Genomic DNA, 20,847 nt, shown 5'->3' with positions numbered 1-20,847 from the left:
TGGGTGAGAGATGTAAAAGCAGTTTTCGGGAAATAAGGTGGAGTGATCTCGCTTGATATCGTGTCGGTGAAAAATAGAAATATTTTCAACAAAATTAACTTTTTATACTTTGAATCTGTTGTACAAAGGACCATTGGATACACGTGTCATGTAATCATTTTTGTCACGTGTCATGAACGGTTACTATTTAAGGTGTTTTTGCCACGCTCCATGTGCTCTATCAAATATTCTTAAAATCTCTCCAATTTTTTTCTCCGTTTTTGGACCACTTATTTTTGTCTAGTCAAGCTATGCATTTTAGTGTCTTCCAAGCCCTATTTTGTAAAAATCTGAGTTTTTTTTTCGAACCTTGAAATTGCCAAAGCCCGCACCAAGCGATAGAGGCATTCCAAAACTTTTGGACCATTTATTTTCGCTTCGTTCGGGCTCTTCAGAATTATTCTAGCGTTTTTTTCAAATATCACAATGAGTAAAAGTGTTGAGGGTCGACATGAACTTATTGAAGAAAGCCCAAGTGAAAGACTCTTGAATGGTATTTTGCAAGATGGTCATGACATGAAGATATACATAGATGCAATGGAGATATTCAATCCAAGGTTTGCTCTATCAGATGTTTTGTTGAGGCTTAAGGACATTCTTGAAGAGGAGTACAAACAATTTGAAATGTCAATTAAAGATCATTGTTTTCATATCGGAGACAATGATTTTTGTCACCTTACTGATTTTACACAGCATTCAGTGGAGAAAGCCAAAGTTACAAAGAGGTTCAGTAGATTTTCAAATAGAATCTCTTTCACATGCCCTTCATCCATTTCTTGCCCAATCCATAAAAAGGTTTGCAACCTTGTCCCCAAGGATGTCTCCTTTCTTTTCTTCCTATTTTTGAAAGCAGAAATACAAGATAAAGAGCAACAATCAGAAGTTGATTCAGAGAATGAGGAAGAAAACTTAAATGTCACCACAGTCTCTAAGCTAGAGAAAAGTGAGATTTTAGAAGAGGAAGAAATTGATGTTCAAGCTGAGGAGAAAGAAAGTGCTAATCTTGATGTTGCAGAATTTAGGGCTTTCACTATTACTGAAGAGCCCTCAGAGGAAGCAAGCATATTTGAATCCTCTGTTACTGTTCCAAACCTTCCTTTCTTCTATATCAATGAGAAAGATTTTATTCCTCTGTCCTATCTTCAATATCAGGGAAGACTACTGTATTGCAGCAATTTCAGAAGCTTGTGAGGTGACCAAAGACTTTATTGATATAGAAGTAGAGTCAAAGGAAGAGTTTTTGGCACTTGATTTGCAAACATCTGACCACTCATTTATCCCTGCTCTACTGATGCACTTGCCTTGTGCCTTAAAAGAGTGGATGAGGAGAAACCTTCCCTTAGAGATGAGGATTTTGAGAACAGGCTTATTGAGTTAGGTATAGAGTCTTTTGGCAGAGATTTCAAGCTTCAGGCAGATTCTGATAAAGTGAAAAGGGTTGGCTCATGCAACTTGATGAAAGACAAAGTAGTAATTGAGGATGAGTTACAGAAGGTAGCTTCCATTTAATCTTTTGTAAAATGTTATTGTGATTGTAATTTTTTTAAAGTGAGGTTTTTGTCTTGCAGATTGAATTGCTTGATAAGGATGATTTTCTAGGAAGAGCTAAAGGCAGCAGAGTGAAAGCTACAGACACTAGGTCAAGAAGGCCTTTATCTACTCTCATGCACTACTTACCTACATTGGATAAGGCTGTGTTCTGTGCATTCCACATGAACTTCTCTGAAGATGCTAAGTTGCCAATATTTGCCTTGAAGGTGTTGTCAAGGTTCATGGGATACACTCCTCTTCAAATAAATGCTAACAAGGTTTTGCTTCTAGAGAGAGCTGCTGCTCTTAGAATCTTTGGATATGCTGCAGGTTTCAATGCCTCAAGAGCAGGATACTTTCTTTGCTACTCTAGCTATGCAGCTGCAACAGCTGAGGAGTCGGATATCAATCTTCTTGGAGGTTTAGAAGGAGAAAATTTTTGAGATACAGAGGTGACATGCCAAATAGTCCCAAGAGAATCAAAAACTAATGTACACACAATATTTTGCAAAGACTGATTATATTTCAGCAAATATTTTGTAAGAGATACAAATGTGTTAGTAAATCATTAGTCTCTATCTTGAGGTGTTTGTGTAGTTTCAGATTGCTGGTTCTTTGATCTCATCCTTTGTAATTGCCTCCTGTAGAACGAATTGAATAGTTCTTTAAGTGCATTGCTTCTTCTTTGACCACTTCCTCTTCTGGTACATCTAAAAAAGGAAGTCCTCACTTGATAGTGAGACTTTTCCATTCCTTGTGTGTTCCATGTTGCAAGGGGTCCTTCTGTAGCAAAATATGGTCCATGCAAGTAAAGAATATGCTACAAAGACAATTTTTTGTTAGTAAATTTAAGAAATTACACTTTAATTTTAACTATTTTGATAAGTTTGAACACTCACCAAGTAATAAGTTATGTCTTTTTCTCCCCAGGCATCTATGATAGCTTTGATTAAAAGCTTTATTGCTTTTTTGAAATCATCTGCATAAGTATTTGAACCAACTTGTTGTCTAAGGACTTTGAAAAAATTGTCGAGTTTTTTCCAAACTTCCATACGTTTGTTGGCTACATCTGGTCTACTTTTGACATTTGTGGTGATGACACATAGATGTTTCCAGCAGTTCCACATTGCATTGACTTGTTTGGTGTCATGGTTGCTCAAAAATCTTCTCGCTTTTGCTCCTCCCATTGAAACATCTTGCAGAACATCACCTGTACCTCCAAAAAGAACAGGATCTTTTTTAAGATGCACTTCCCCACCATGGAAACCCATTTGAGAGAGCAAGGCCTCGCATTTTTCTATGCACTCATCTGCAAGTTTAGTCGGCTTAATAGAATATGCATAATCCAGATGAAGTCTGAGCAATTTATCCAAGATTCTTATCTCTGCATGCAATGTACATATATGCACATTTTTTAAATGTATTGGTAGAATTGGATCCCATATTTTAATAGAAGTTGGATAATCGACAACATTCACATTATTTCTGGATGGTGGTTTTCCAATCTCATTTTCTGCAAGCCATTCTCTTGTCCCTGTGCTTGCCATGCAATAAAGACATGGATATTTGGTATTTGCTCCTCCACATACACCAAACATACACTTCAACGCCTTGAGGTCGGCACTCAAATGCCATTCCATAATGAAATCACCTTTGTCGTCTACATGAAGGTGTTCACCTGTATTTTGGCTCTGAATAACTGAAGGAATGTCTGTTTGTGAGAAGAGCCACTTTAATGTTTCATGACTCTCTACTGGTACATGAGCTGATTTCTGATTGAGTTTTGTGGTATGGAGAATCAAGCTTACCTTGACTATAGTCCAATGCTTTATTCATTAGGGATATAGATATTCTTTCCATTTTTTGATATTTTTGGATTTGAGCTTCATCTAATTTTAAACAAATACAAGTTTTCCTTCACAATCTATTTCTCTTATGTTGTAATATCTCACCATAAAAGATTGGACTTTTCTAATGTTCATCCAAATATTATTATAAACGTTGTATTCAAAAGACAATTTTTTTTTTTGTCTCTCATATGGCATTGTTCCCTCAATATGGAAATACTCTCCAAAATGTTTAGAAATTTCCTCATTTAACAGAGTTCTATATTTTCCAACATTGTGAGGTCTAGGCAACCCAAAAGCTTTGATTTTGTAATACTTAAGGACCCTGAACCAGGTTTTAGAGATGGCTCTGTATCCCTTTCTACTCACTCCCACTGTGTCACAAACTTCTTGCATTTGGGAAGGCTGGATTAATAAGTCCATATCTTTTAGTAGATGTTGAAAGACTAGTTTTTTTTAGTTTGATTTTCAGGAAGTTTCAAAAGTTTCAAGATATTCGACCTATTCATAAGCTCATTCAAAAATCTTACCCTTTCCTGAGCATTAGACATGTCAAATCCTAGAAGGGTAGTAACATGATCTCTTACAAGTTTTAACCTTTTTTTCCTTTGTCCAGATCTCTCTGTCAAGTTAACTACATCCCGCATTCGTTTTACTCGTGCTCTTAACCCTATTGGAGTTTCTTTTAAGGTTTTCAATTGATCATTTTCTTGTTTCAAAGACACTATTTTGTTTTCAAGTTCTATAATTTTTGTTGCATTCAAAGATAAAGTATTTTTAAGATATGTAATATATTCTGCATGTAATTGAGATAGTCTTGAACTATAACCAAGTAAGCCATCCACCCCATCACCAACAAATCTAATCAAATCATGTGGTGTGTGAAAAGAAGGATACCGTCCTGTTCTGGGATCCGGTGGATATAGACTTCCATCTGTCCATAGGTCAATATGCTTCTTTCCTTCCTTGCGAAGATGTTGAGCTTCATTCGCACATGAAAGTAGTCTTTGGTAGACACTCCGGGTAGTTGCATACTCTCGGTTGAGCTTGATATTCAAATGAAACTTACGATTAGATGTATCACTCATTACTAACAGAGCTAAAAATATTAGCAGAGCTATTAGAACATGAGACGCAGAAGAATGAGAATGAGATGTAGCTTGTGAAATTCTTAGAGAAGAAGAGTGAATTTTTTTTGGAGAATGGATGAGAGCGCGTTTGGAGGGAATAGTCATTTTGCCGCGAAGTCACTAAAAGAGGACAAATTTTGAGACGAGCCATTAAAGAGTAGCATGAAAACGATATATTTTTTTAGATTTTAAAATATGTACTTAGATACGTATTCAATCACATAGATACGCATTAAATATCCAAAACGGCTAAATTTGAAGCCATTTTGACCATCAACATTCTACTAATTAGCAAGTTAGCGAAATTCCTTACACAGCCTATTTTGAGACGTTTTTGGCCCTAATGCTCTAATTGCCCAAATTCTCTATCATAGCATGTAGGCCACAAAGAGGTTGCCCCCACCATTGCAGCCTCCATCAAGGCATAGAGAGCTTTCCCTTCACCCCATTGACAAAGGAGTATTCTAGTATAGCAACAAAGTAAGGACACGATAGAGGAATGTTGTAGTTTGAAGCTCTAAGAAAAAACCCAATAACACATTCTTTGGCAAGGCTAGGTAAGCCCTTGACTTGAACACCTGTTGTCACTTTTTAATGTTTTTTGATGGATTTGATATCTTCATCATCCTCCCCCGCGATACCTCAATACGTCAGCCTAATCTCTCCCTCTTCCTCTTTCTCTCATGTATCTCACCCCACCACGTACTCAAGTTTCTTACATGGCACCGCACTATGTCCCACATGGAAAGGGATTATACACCATGTGTAGGCTTAGACCACAATGACTTATTATTTATCACAGTGTTTCCACTTTAATGATGCATGCTGGTATATGTTGATGGTTGTGGCAACATGGACCATGCATGGTTTTTCCACTTTAATGTGGCACACTTTGCTATATGGTGTGGACGACCATGGCAACATGGACCGCTCATGGTAATGTGTACGTATTGCTATATGGTGGACAATTGTGGCAACATCGACTGACTAGGGTGTGTGATTTTTTGGTGAGCTTCCTTGGCAAACTTTCTTTGTGAGATTTTAAAAATGGTGAGCTTTTGGTCCTTCCTCTCTTTTAGTGCACTTAAAAGTTTACCGCACCCATTCCATTGTATGCTCATCAAGGAATCTATGATCAATGCATTTCAATAGATGATAAAAAAATATCAATGCATATCAACTTACACAGGGTTAATTGGCAACATTATATTTTTCTTTGTTGCCTTCTCTTCCTCTTGGGAGAGAAGGAACAAGTGGCTACATACTCATGTCTTTATGGCACTATACCTAGTTTAAAGGCTAGATGGCCAAGGATAAAATTTTATTTATTGCCCATTGTGTTGCACATAAAAATGCAAGATAAATTCTCAACACTCAAGTCAACAATAAATCATAAACATATCTTATATTTGCAATAATATAAAATATAACATGATAAACACATTTAAAATTAATCCATTTCAATAGACATTGACTGTCAACATAATGGTGGTCAAGTCAACCATAGCACCTATAAAGAATGCAACATAAACCAAAGAAACTATCCACATGCAAGATACATGAACATAAACTGAAAAATGGCTCTATTCCCATTAGGAATTTTTTGGACCCAAAGAGGGCCTCTTGGATTAACTTTTGATTAGGAATGTAGGAAGAGGGCTGGGTGCACATTTTTGACTTCTTTGACCCTAGGGGACCTAAGCTTTGGTTTGCTAATGGGGCCTAATTAATACTCTTGTCTCCCTACCTCTTGGGCCCAAACTTAGAGGTCCCCCCACCCAGAATCGCACAGATTAAAAACCCTAAAAATTAAAAAAAATTTAATTTTTTTCCCAAAAGTGTGTTTTCCCTCTCAAACTTCCCCCCAACATACTCTAGGTTTGGAAAGCTCATTTTGAACCTCTTTCTTCCTCTTCTAAGCTCTCCATTGCTGAAGAAACTCCATACCTCTCAAGCTCTCCCTCCTTGTCAAGCTCCCTCAGTCTCAAGCTCCCTCTCCCTCTTTCTTCCTTTACTAAGCTCTCCATTGTTGCAGAAACTCCTTCCCTCTCAAGCTCTCCCTCCTTCTCAAGCTCCCTCCCTCTCAATCTCTCTCTCTCTCTCTCTCAAGCTCCCTCCCTCTCCATTGCTGTAGAAACTCTATCCCTCTTTAGTCTACTCTTGGTTCAGGAAGCCTATTCTCAAACTATAACCCTCTTTTAAGCTTTCCATTGTTGCACTGAAAACCCTGAACTTTCTCTCCTCTCCACTCCTCTGATGTAAAACAAGCTTTTCTTTTCCCTTCTCTTTTCTTACCACCATGGCCTCTTCCAGTAATGTGAAAAGACCTAGGGAGAAGGTGGAAGAGCTTGTGCTGCATAACACAAGAGATGAGAATGGAGTTTGGGCTCCAACAAGATTCAGGGTTAGGGCTTGGGTCTACATGCAGCCAAGCTCTAAGGGACCACATCGAGTGCGTCAACTGGGGAATATGCTACATCATTGGAAGGGGCGGCTACAAGGCTTCAAGCATACTAAGAAGGAAGGATTGGTTGCCATAGTGCAACATGTGTATACCCTTGGAGACCTGTACATTCAAGGCCAACGACCAAGGTTTCCTTCAAATTGTCAGTGTAACATAAACACAACTTTAACAACATGCTAATATTGGAATTTTTGTTTCAAATTTTCTTATGATTCTCCATTTTCTTATATCTCTCTGTAGCTATTTTTCCCTCTAATTATGTTGAGAAACAACCACTCTAAAGCCTCACTGGAGTTTTCTATGCTATGCATGCACCCATTGGAGAGGCAATGTTTGTATCTCAAAGCCCAAGTGATCTTGTACAGAACAATATCTTTTTCTTTTCTCACTCATTTTGTAGATAAAAAACCAGGTTTATTTGGCAAGCTAGAAGAGATCCTTGGGCCAAACCTGATGCTTGGACCATCTTATGCTTAAAGTTTAAGATGGTAAGTGATATCAAGACATCACTCAAGTTTTCAAAGACATCTAGGTCAGTAGGGCTAAATTGGTTTTGTCCTTTACATGTGTTTGTGCACATGTTCAATTCCATGTCAATGCACCAAACAAAAACAATGTATATTTGTAAGGAGGTACGGTCTGACCTCATTCAAGGATTACTAGGAGAAGGTTGGGAGGTTAATGAGGGGTCACATCAAGGTGATGTGTATAAGTGCAATGTTAGTAGATTCTATAGTGTCTTTCAGATTCTTGAAGGCACGCTCTATTTTGTACATGCGTATGCACTACCAAAGATGGATGCAAAAGCACAGGACATGGATCCCACTTCAAGCCTCAGAAGAAGAAATTATGCCTATTGAGGTAGCTGTGATGATGCAAAATGGATGCATTGAGCGAGTGGCAGAGCAAGCAAGCATTGGAGCCTAGCAGACCTGTGTCAACACTTTAGCATCATGGGCTTTGACAATGTGGAAGAGTCAAGTTTCAAGTTGATGAGAAGAAAGGTATATCTGATTCCACTACATGTCTAGAATTAACCCTTACACTTTCTAGTTATTGTGCCACTTTCTATATTTTTACAGATTGGGAAGCGTAAGGACGGGACAACCATGGTCTCATAATCATGGCAAATGGGGGACCTTGAATTTTCAGCAGTAAGGTGCATAGCCCTACCAGCACATAGTAGGCATGTGGAAGAGCTTGAAGATGAACTGGGTATATGGGAAAATAGCCTCTGTTTTGATGCACGTGAGGGGCAAGAGTTTCAGGATCGAGGTGAAGGCAATGACAAGCTTTCAAGTCAACAAGGAGATGGAGATCAACATGAAGTAAATGTCACAAGAGGGACAAAAAATGACGACATTATAACAATTTTAGATTAGATGACATGCTTGTAATTTTGTAGCAGTCTTAATATTTTTGCAAACTGTAATTTTTTTGTCTAGCAGTCTAGTGTGAAAAGGCCAAACTATAAATTTTAACTATAAATAGCCAAAGGTGCCTTCTTTCTCATTTTCACGGGATAGAAACCAATTACGAACTCACACTATCTCTTTGCATTCACATGGCTACCCACTTTGACAACTTCTGTGAGTTCCTCTCCACCCACCACCCCGTGGGTGGGCAAGAGCGAGCTCTTTGTCGTGTTCTCTCGTGAAGTCGACTTTGAAAAGTCACTCGCTCTTGCGTCCCAACATTATGAGACGCAGATTACATACATGGAGAAATACTTGGCTCCCCACTCCATCTCCTTTCCCCATTGCCCCAATGATCGATGGGTGCCTGTTTGGGCTGCTTAAGTACATTCAACAATATGCCCGCCCCTACATCCAGCGCCTTGAACGCTTCATCGACATCTGCATCCCTCCAGGATCTTACTGTACCTTCAAAAAGTAGGAGGTGACGAGGTTGGGGAAGAGCAATTTAGGAACTAGGTTCCTCTCATGGCTCGCCACTTTTGCATTCCTCATTCAGTGAGTGATGAGGGTTCTGATGAGGAGGTAGAGATGCCTCCATTGTAGTTAGCAGGGTATTTAAGGGATGACAAGGAAGTGAAGGCAGTAGGAACGAGTGCTGGTGTGGAAGAGCAGCTTGCATCAGAGCACTTTCTAGAGGGTGCACAATCTGCAAACTGAATAGCCCACTATAGTAGATGCGGGGCCATCTTCCCCACACGAGGAGAGCAAGGTGCTGCCAGAGCTTGAGATCAATCTCTTGAGCACCATTGTGGTGGAAGGTGAAGAATACTTATTTTTTTATGACCTTGAAAAGGCAGCTGGCTTGAGAATGGATGAATGCTTGGGCATTATATGCATGTGATATGAGGTGGACCTTGATACATCGTCCAACCTCGGTCCTCACCTATATTACCCCTTGGAGAATCTATCACAAAGACAGTTGCTTTGGTCAAGGAAACTGTGGTTGAGACTGCGGAGCAAGCCCTAGTTTCCAGAGGAGGAATTCACAGCCTTACAAGACAAGCTAGAGGCTGAAAAGGATACCCTTGCTGTTGAAGTGTGATGGAGGAGACCAAAGCACCAAAAAAGGATGAGGCTAAGTCCTCGATTGACCTCTCTGCCCCCACTAGCACTTGGCAAAAGAAGACATTGAGCAAGAGGTAATAATCGACCTTTTACAACCTAGAAACATTTGTAATTATGTATAGGAAAATATTTTGATTTTTCCTTTGATTGTAGAGGGTGGTTGAAATTGACACATTTGCTGTGGGAGAGGCGGCGGCAGCAGAGACCAGGCCAAGGTCCATGGACATGATGCTGCGTTGGCACACTATGTTGGTCGACTTCCTGTGGATGTCATCGCCATTATCCATAGAGAATACACCCCTCAATCTGCCTTCACTCTTTTCTTTTTGAAAGCCCTCTCTAAGGTGCTCTGTGTAGCCTCTATGGCACAGAGCACCAAATGTATAGTTCTGATTAAAAAATCCCTTGCCTTCGATGTTTTTGGTTCTGGATTTAGGGGTAAGCTTCTTGCTCGTATAGGTATAGCCAAAAGCATAGGCATAGAGGATTCTCAAGAAATAGCCCAATCACTCCTTGAGCACACTATGCCCAATAACAAAAGAAGGAAGCTCAATATTGTAAGAAAGCTTTTGTAAAGATGATGTATCACTTCTGATTATGAATATAATACAATTTTTGCAAACTTATTTTCATCAAGTATATCATTGTTTTTTCCAGTTTGTACCATCAATGTTTTTGTGAATGCATCAGAAATGACCCTAGGAGTCTAGGGGAGCAGTGCTAGAATAGTGCGAATTTTGAGCCTCACCGCTACTGTAGAGCCCAAATTCACACTGTTTTGGCACAGCTTCCCCAGCCCTTCAGGAGCAATTCTGATGCATTGGATGACAAATAATGTATTTTTACACATGATTAAAGGTATTTTTATCTTGTAAATTACTGTTTCTCATAATCAATGTACTCAACTTGATTATAAATGCATCAGAAATGATTCTGAGTGGCTGGGGGAGCAGTGCCAGAATAGTGTAAGTTTTGAGCCTGTACCGCTATTGTAGAGTCCAAATTCGCACTATTCTGGCATAGCTTCCCCAACCCTCCAGGAGCAATTCTGATGCATTGGATGACAAATAATGTATTTTTACACATGATTAAAGGTATTTTTATCTTGTAAATTATTATTTTTTATAAAAATTAATGTACTCAACTTCATTATAAATGCATCAGAAATGCATTTATAATTAATGTACTCAACTTCATTATAAATGCATCAGAAATGCATTTATAATTAATGTACTCAACTTCATTATAAATGCATCATAAATGATATTGAGTGGCTAGGGGCGCAGTGCCATAACAGTGCGAATTTTGAGCCTGCACCGCCTGCTGTGCAGAGCCTAAATTCGCACTATTCTGACATAGCTTCCCCAGTCCTCCACACGAGCAATTCTGATGCATTGGATGACAAACAATGTAATTTTACACATGATTAAAGCTGTTTTTATCTTATAACCTATTGTTTCTCACAATTAGTGTACTCAACTTCATTATAAATGCATCAGAAATGATCGTGAGTGGCTAGGAGAGCAGTGCCAAAACAGTGCAAATTTTGAGCCTGCATCGTCGCTCTGCAGAGCCTAAATTCACACTGTTCTGGCATAGCTTCCCCAGTCCTCCAAGAGCAATTCTGATGCATTGGATGATAAACACTATATTTTTACACATGATTAAAGGCGTTTTTATCTTGTAAACTACTATTTCTCACAATTAGTGTGCTCGACTTCATTATAAATGCATCAGAAATGATCCTGAGTGGCTAGGGGAGAAGTGCCAGCACATTGTGAATTTTGAGCCTACATCGTCGTTGTTTGCAGAGGCCAAATTTGTACTGTTCTGGCATAGCTTGCTCAGTCCTCCAGGAGCATTTCTGATGCCTTGGTGGGTGACAAACTGGCAATGATAGACACTCCATGTTAAACAAACATCATGACACCGAGACATTGTAAGAAAAACTTAAAATTTTAATTATCAGAAGGTTACAAATGAAAGCTAGATAGGCTTGTTACAAAGGGGGGGTTTGAAACAAAAGAGTTGCTTCAAAAAAAAGGTTAACATCTAAGATCTCTAGATCGTGTCTCGCTCGCCTCGAATGCGCCGAGCTAGTTACATGTCCTTGGCAGATATGGTAATCCTCTTTGCATGTGTTGCAAGGAGGTTGGTGTCTTCAAAAAGCCCAACAAGGTAAGCCTCGAAGGCTTCTTGCAATGCTTCAAGGGTAATCCCCTGCACACGGAACTCTGTTGTATATCGTTGGAGAATCTCCTCCACTGTGTGAGCGAAAGGGGCTCTTCTTATCAGCAACTCACTGTTCCTCTGATAAAGCTTGATTTCTTATAGAGCCCTATACCCTTGGCGCATCCTTCTCCTTGGAGCTCTCTGTGTTGTGTTAGTGCGTTGGCAAGGTTGGGACTTCCTTGGCTTGAAGAGCTTGACCTTTCTACGCTTGCACGCACTTGCAGGAACCTCTTCTTAGTCTCTCTCATAGTCTGAATCCTCCTCCTCCTGTTGCTGTGATACTTGTGTATCAAGTTCCTCCCGGGTAGGTAGGGGACCCTGTCCTGGTAGTAGGGTCTTGCCACCTATGGTGCTTCAATGTAGGAATGTTTTCACCAACCCAGTCGAAGTGCTCATCATCTGCCTCTCTGTCTTGATCTCTGGGGTGGCTACATTGTGGGGTCTTCTTCACACGCTTGCTCCCACTAAAAGGGCCTACATGTGTGTGCATTGGTGTTGCTGTGGGAGGAGGGTTGGACTTTGGTGATCCCATTGGGCGTGTCCTAGAATCCAAGGGGTCACTCTCTTTCGTGGTGTCTCCAGTATGTGGTCGTTGGGTGCCTTGCACTGTGTTTTGTGAAGGCATGGTAACACATGCAGTGTTCTTGGTGCCTGCCATATCTATGTACGACTATGCTAATGTGGTGATGTGCTAGTGTCCTTACGTGGGTGTCTATGTAGATCTTGAGCACAAGCTCTCTAAAAAAGTGAAATGAAAATGAAGTGAGAGAAAGAACTATTAATGGTTTTTTTTAAGGGGGAAAAAAACCTAACTGAACTTATTTTCTTAGCCTTATTACATCTAGATTTATGCCGGTGCGTGCACAACCCAATGCCTACCCTGTCTCCTCATTTGTGCACGCTAAGCACCATGCCTATGGGGAGCATTGGTCTGCAACCATTCAAGCCGAGTATGACTTTTTGCAGCCTTGCGTGCCTCTTGCGTAAGCTTAGATTGTTGGGCCCGCTCCCTAACCAATACCCTTCCAAAGGTTGTGCGATAAAACCAATTGAACATCTCTTGTAGATAGTTTGTACGTGTTCCTCCTGCACAAGCTCCACCTCAATGTCTTGTATTTTTGAAATAAACCCCTCTTGCTTTATAATGTGATTTCTCCATCCCTTGGGTACTCCACATGTCGACCGATCCATACTTGTTCATGAAATACGCACCATGTGCATAAATTATGTGCTATACACATGACAATAGAATTTAATTAGAAAAATTCAAGGTTAAAACGCCAGTTTATTTTTTTACTGTATAACTTACCATGTAGCGTGTTACTTTACTCTCTCCCCAAGCACCTAACACACTTTTGGTGAATTCTATGATATGTTGTTGGAATGATGCTCGTTCTTGGGCAGTTGTGCTACTTTGATTCATAATGCGAACCATGTTATTAAAATTTATACAAAGCTGTTTGCGCATATTTACAAGAGCTGGCATTGGACAATCTACATTTGTGGTGATTGCACACAGGTCTCTCCAGAGTCCCCAAGTCTTCTTTGAATTCTCTATGTTTGCTGGCTTCTCCAAAAATCTCCTTGCCTTTGATCCAGTCATGGTGGAGACCTTTTGAGCAACCTTGTATGACATACCAGAGACTTGCTTATTCACTTCAATTTTCACGTTTCTGCCCATGGCAGCCCAGAGAATTCAAAAGATGCTCTAATTTACCAAGGGCTGCAACTTTCCTCTCTTGTGTAGGCATTGTGAAGACATAATCGATATGGCACTTAAGCAATCGATCAAAGATTCTCATGAATGCATGAAGTGTGCAAAAGTGAATATTCTTTAGTGGAAAATTAATTATGGGGCTCCAATTTGAAGTCCTGTTTGGTTCTCCTAGCATATCAGGAGACATGACACCTTCCACCCATCTTGCATTTGGTTGTTCCTCATCTTCATCTCATCAGTTGACTCGGTTGGATCTACTGCATCTTCTTGTTGCTTCTTCCCTTTCGAGGCATCCTTCCCAACAGAACCAACCTTCTGTATACCTTTTCCATTTCTTTTTTTGCCTAGGAATATCAATCTGAGCATTGCAGTATGGACAAGGCCATCTTGATGTCGCGCCTTGAGCACAACCCATCATGCATTTAATTGTCTTCAAATCTCCCCCAAGATGCCAATCCACCTTGAACTTTCCTATGTTTTCTATATCTAAAAGTTGACCATCAATTTACTTTTTGATTACATCTATTATCCAGGGATTCCTTTCAAACATCCATGTCAATACCTCATGTGTCTCCTTCGGTACCTCGAATGCACCAAGCCACTAGACCTCTTTCTTAGATTGCACACTAAAACTTGGTTTGGTAGTCTTTTCCCATGCACAGATCATGGCCTCATTCATGAGCGTAATGCTCATACGTTCCAGCTTCGACCTTTCACAATTTGGCACTCATCTAGCTTGAGCACAAATGAAAGTGTGCTCCCCAAAACTACAAATAAACGGTAATTTACAATATTCAAAACAAAATAATCGTCTTCATTTTCTACTGAAAAACATGAATAGTAGCAATTGCAAGTTCTCACCTTCTGGTGAAAGACCATAGAACTTCACCATAGCTTGTTGGAGTCTCTCAATATGAACAAAGATATTATTGTAAACATCATAGTGAAATTATGTACTTGTTGTCTTGATTTTCTTTCTGCTCGACCTTGTGTCTAATGTTAGTGTACCCTCAACGTGGTAAAACTATCCTATAGCTCATTGCACATCATCATTATTGATACGCTTGACATTGCGAATCACCTTGAGTGTAGGAAATAAAGTGCCAGTGATTCCTTGTCTTAGAAATGCATCTTTTACAACTTGACAAATTGCTTGGTACCCTTTCATGTTGATTCCAACCGCATCACAAGCATGTTGAATTAATGAAGAATCGATGGAGGTGGTAATCTCGCTCACCACATTGCTGACAATAGCTTGGCGTATTTTAGGATGATGAGGGTCAATAATAATTGAGAGAATATCCTTGGTATTCAGAATGGCTTTAACCAAATCCTTCCATCCCTCTTCATTAGAACCACACACCTATTGCAGAAAATTCTTGGCAAAACACAAATCATAACTATTTTGTTTAAATCACTGAGTGCATAATGAAAGTTTATGTTACTTACTTTGTTGTATGAATCCTTTTCTTTCGTGCTCCACCTTTAAACGCAAGAGATTCTATACCAGCCAATGTCTTTTTACGTTCACGAGCACCATTTGGCGTTGCTTTGAGTCGTTGATAAGTTCCTCTAGCCTTTGAATCTTTGCATCCTTCTCCACATTCTCTATGAGGATCTCTTTCATTTTATCTGATGATGTTTTAAGTACTTCTTGACATTGTAAAAGGCTGAATTGTGATGCTTGCAATTGAGATTGGAGAATATGGGTTTGCCAAGCTCCACTTGTAGTCAATCTTCTGCAGTATCCTAACAAGCCAAGCTCTCCTTCACCAATAAATTGCATAAAAGATGATAAATTACAGAAAGGAGGGTTTGCTCTTAATGGACGATCAACTGGATAGAGATGCTCATCAACCCAAAGATCTACATTTTTCTCCTTAGTTATCCTAGGAGAGCTTGGACAGATTGTGCATCAGTAGGATGGGTTTTTTTAGAGCTGCCATACTCTTCAGGAATACGAATGTGTAAATCAACCTTCCATTTTCTAGCTTCACAAGGGGCTACACACACAGCTTGAAAGGCTCAATAGCAGAGTAGAGGAAGAAGCTAAAGCAGAGAGATCCTCAGAGGGGGAGAGAGAGAGAGAGAGAGAGAGAGAGAGAGAGAGAGAGAGAGAGAGAGAGAGAGAGAGAGAGAGAGAGAGGGAGGGAGGGAGGGAGTGAGAGAGACTGTTAAAACTTTGCTGTGCAGGTTTAACACAAATCCGTTTTTCTAAGTAGAAAATGATATTTTTGATATACAAATATACTAACATGGAGTTTTTCATCAATAAATTACATTTATGAGAAAAATTAAATAATAATAATTTTTAGGGTCCCCACAATTTTGGGATCTCATGGATGTAGTGGTTCCTGACAGTTAGTTATGTTAATGGGGTTGTGGGGGACCTGACAGTTAGTTATGGATGTACTGGCTCCTGACAGGCTTCTGACGTGACCCTTGAATTATAAGCTTTTTGGAGGAAAAAAATTGTTTTCATCATACATATTGGTTGGGTGGTGTTTTTTCCACCTCAAAATGTAAAAAAATAAAAATAAAAAATAAAAAATTTTCACTTTTTGGGGCCCACCTAAATACGAGAATGTTTTGCTGATGTGGAAGGGAGATATGGTGGGAGTTAATGAGAAACGAGATTTGAAACTGACAAGAAAGATTCAATTTGTAGAGAGTGAAGATAAAAAATTTCAAAAAGTAAGAGAGAAAGTATGAGAAAAGTCAAAAAGTAAGAGAGAGAGTATGAGAATATTCCCTTTAAAAAAGTGAAACTAGTAGGGTATGGCTGATGTGGCAAGGCAAAAAATAGGGGTCATCATAGCCTTTGTCTCCCTTAAGCCCAGCTTTTTAAGCTCTAATCCCTTAAAATTAGGAATCCTTAGGAGTCCCTTTTTGGGTCCAAAAAATTCCTAATGCCATAAGCTTATATACAATAGCATGATTTCAGTTCACATATACTTACCCATAGTGATATGAGATTACCAGGCTTTGAGGCGATGATTACCATCCCATGCTAAAACCTTTCTACCTCTCAAATCCAAACACTCATTGGTGAGCTAATACAATGCTCATTCTTGTCCAGTGAGCTAATACAATGCTCATTCTTGTCCACATTGGCCCCCATTCTTGAATGTCATCATCATTAAGGATGAGCACTCCTATGTCCTACATCCCTTATTGGTGAGGGGGGGCTGAACATCCACACCAATAATAGTATCCCAAAGCTCACAAGGACATCAACACAATAATAGGTCATAGGAGGATATCACATCCCAGAGCTCATAGGAGGACAAAACAACCTTAATCTTGAACTTCTAAAGAGGATAATTGGTGCTGTTAAGCTTTCTAATTGTGAAAGATGCCATTACTCCTACATTGTTAAACAATAAAGAAGTTTTGTACTAGGCCATAGCTCTGATATATTGTTGATTTATATGTAAGCAAGTTCACAAAAAGTAAGATTTTTCATAGCACAAAACATAAAACTCAAATTGCAACTCTTTGCTACTTTGTATGTTGCTTGATGCTTCATTGTTTCTTCATTGAGTGCCTTTGATGCATTATGTGTGGGTGTCATGCTATGTGCTATTCTCATCTCATGCAGTGCTCTAGGCATGCATAGGCTAGATATGTATGCATCCTTGCTTTGCTTATGCCCATTTCCACTTGTAACACATGTGGCATATTTTTGCATGCTCATAATGGTTGCTTTTACAATTATGTTTAGTGCTTTGTCAATGTTGATGAAGCTCATTTGATTAGGCTTGCCTTTTATGCCATCAAAGCGTACAATATAAGTGCATAGGAACCAGTCCTTGTTAAAGAAAATTTTTTTCTTTTACACCAAGTTTTTACAACCTTATCCTTTAGGTTTTTCAAACCACAAAAAAAAAATGCTATCCACTTGGATATGATCTCACCATCATTTGATCTTGCCATTGTGAAGCTATGGAGATGCCCTTGGCTAGTTGCTCTTGCTACGTGTAGAATTTCTACGTGTAGAGTGTTGAAACAATTGATTTTCACACTAGAAGGGTTTGTGTGCTGCTTTTCTTCAACCTGACTAGGCTTGTACCTCTTGACTATTGGCTGAAAAAACTCCCACTTGACATTGTCAGCACTCTTGTCCAGTGTGACCTTCGCCTTCTTCACATTTCTGTTCGCTTTGTCCTTCTTCGCTCGAGCTTTGTCCTTCTTCCAAAAATCACTTCCCCATCACACACGACCTTCACACACAAGACCAAGAACACTTTTAGACCAGTGTTCACGAAAAATATTTTTTACAACCAATACGAAAACCTTTGGTTTTAACTATGCAAAGGTTTTTTAATTAGATGAATAATTCAAAACCTTTTTTTCAAAATTTTACACTTAAAATTTTTTTAACTTGAGTATCAACCATTTTTTAAAGTTATTTTCCAATATCGACCATTCGCTTTGCATTTCAAAACATAAACATTCAAAAAGTTTGCATTTCAAAAAGTAAACATTCAAAAAGTTTATATGACAAATATAAACAACCAAAGAGTCGTTTATTTATATCAAAACTTCACTCATACAAAAGTAAACTTCTCGAACTTCTCGTTCATACAAAGGCACTTCACATCCTTTAAAGGTAAGGCTTCATAGAGTGGTTAAACTACTATGGATAAGCAAAAAGATAACATTCTTCCATGATAGCTTTCGATAGGCAAAGTAAAGTAGCAATGTCTATAGGATATGCTAAAAAGCATATATACCATGGATACAAAATTTTGGGAAAGATTAAAATACTATGTGGAACATATTGTGATATTCCATCAATTGACTCTTCAATATCTGCACAAAGATTAAAAAAATAATGCATTATATTATAGGTTAGTGTAAGATTATAAGATCATTTTACATTACCGTGTTCAACAATCAATGGTCAAAAAGGATTTGATTTTCTTCCAACTTCATGGTCAAAAAATTGATATCCTGCATAAAGAAAAAAGTAAGAATATATAAATATTGTCAAAAAAACCCAATGTTAATCTTGCTCCAATAATACTCACTACTAGTATTGTGTAGTTCCATAGATATGCCTTGATGTTCTACAAGCATTCCTCCATGCCTCCATAGCCTCAACAATATCAAAATCTTCCACATCTGGACCCTCAATTAATATATGCAACAATGACAATATATGAACTCAAATCTGCATACTCTCTGAAAAAGAGCAAAGTTCTCAACCTTGAGAAATTCTAGCAAAGGCTCCAAAACCTCAATTGTAGTACACATCACCCTATGCCGACTTAGCCAGCAAACTTTATGAATACTCTTCATATGCAATGTAGGGCAATCAAACTCTTCTTCCAATTTAACTAATTTGGCAATACGAGTGGGACTTTTTTTAAGAATGAGCCAACATCATTCAAAGTTACATCAATTTTACGAGCATAATCACTATGCTTTGTTGCATCTCCTGCACATAATGGGTTCTATATGCTACACAATGGATAGACGTGAGATATGGACTTGATTTCTTTAAAAGTATTGTAAGGCCATTATCTTTACCAACCATGACAGACGCCCCGTTTGACCCAAAGCTAACAAATTTGGACACATCTATTTCATGTAGTTTGAAGAAAGCATCCAACAAAGCATACAATCCTTTGGCTGTTTTATCTTCAACCTCCAATAAACACAGAAAAGATGCATGTGGTTCATGACAATACATATAACTACCATAAACTATCAAGTGCTCTGCATCTGAAATATCTATAAACTCGTCCACATAGATGCCAAACACAGGGCTTTGCTTTAGCCTGTAAATTGTTTCCTTTTTTATAGAATCTACCATAAAACCAACAAAAACTGCAGCAGCCTTATCATTGTTATAAAGTTGCTCTGGCGGCACACTAGGATCCCCACAACATAGAAGCAATTCTAACAAGTACGGGTGCTTCAAAAAGGCAATGTCATGCTTTGCCAAGAAATATGCAACTCAAAAAACACATGCAACACTGTCTTCAACATTCCTCATTTGTTTTTTCATACCTTCTTCCAAGGCTTTTTGAGCATGTCCTTGAGCATATGCAGCAAACTTATGTGTTCTAGAATCAGCATGTTGTTTAATTGCACTCAATTGTACATTGATTGAACCAGTAGTCCCATATTCACTCTTGCTATTTTTTTGCTTTTGACAAATAGTGCAAAACACTCTTCCACTTTGTCTATCAAAATAAGCCCACTCAAAAACAACCCTCCATGCTTCTATCCAACTTCTCCTTGGATTCTAGTTCCCTCTTCTACACTCACATTTTCATTAATCTCTTCTTCCACTTCATCAGTATTATCAACACTACTCACACTTTTTTTACATTTGAATGAAAGCTTAGGGGGTTTTGTGAACCCAGCATTAAGGAGTGTGTTCTGTTTACCATGCATGATTCCTCACCAATATTCAAGTTCCAAAAATATTCCAATATTCAACTGCTAAGTATCATCAAACCTTCCCTCAGCCCCGTAAGTATCATCAAAAATTCCATTCAAACCATAACAACATCAAAGTCTTGCACATCACATACATCTATCAGAATCCACAATCTGCAAAAGGCATGTACACAATGCACACATTACCAACATTACCAACATTATCAACAATCATGCATCAAGATACCATGTGGATCATCATGCATCAAGATACCAACATTATCAACAATCATGCATCAAGATACCATGTGGATCATCAAGACAAAAAGAAAAATGCTTGCCATCCATAACCATTGCGGCGCTAGCCCCGATCCACCACAAATACCATTTCATTTGGAATGCTGCAAAAGAAACTAATGATTTAGCAAACCCAAGGTAAATCTCTGTAGTTAAGGAAACCCATGAGTTAAATCTCACTAATTAAACACATTTATCAATTAAAGATAAATAACCTATCATCCATGGGCCCTGACTCAAATGAACTAGCACATGCCTCAGAGATGGGTGCAAGCGCAACTCACTGCCATACCCACAGCCATAGCAGATTGTATGTTTTTTCTCCCCTTTAGAGGACACATAGGTGACGGACACAACGGCGGCGGACACAATGCTGGCGGAGAGGGCTGGCCGCTGCGCTGGCAGCCTTGCAGGCAGGCCGTGGGTGGCGGACATCGCGTGTTTTTTCTCCCCTTTAGAAGACACCTACGATGGGGGGCCGGGGCGGACAATATACATGTAAGTAGTAATATTATATATATTGTATATATAATATTATATATATTATATATATAATATTGTATATAATATATATAATATTATATACAATATATATAATATTATATACAATATATACATACAACGTAGTGGCGCCCGGCGTATTATAGAATGAGTT

Source organism: Cibotium barometz, chromosome 31 (genome assembly GCF_041138505.1).
Source record: "Cibotium barometz isolate CiBa-2024 chromosome 31, ASM4113850v1, whole genome shotgun sequence".
In the NCBI taxonomy this organism is placed as follows: Eukaryota; Viridiplantae; Streptophyta; class Polypodiopsida; order Cyatheales; family Cibotiaceae; genus Cibotium; species Cibotium barometz.
Note: the sequence above shows the minus strand (reverse complement) of the source record.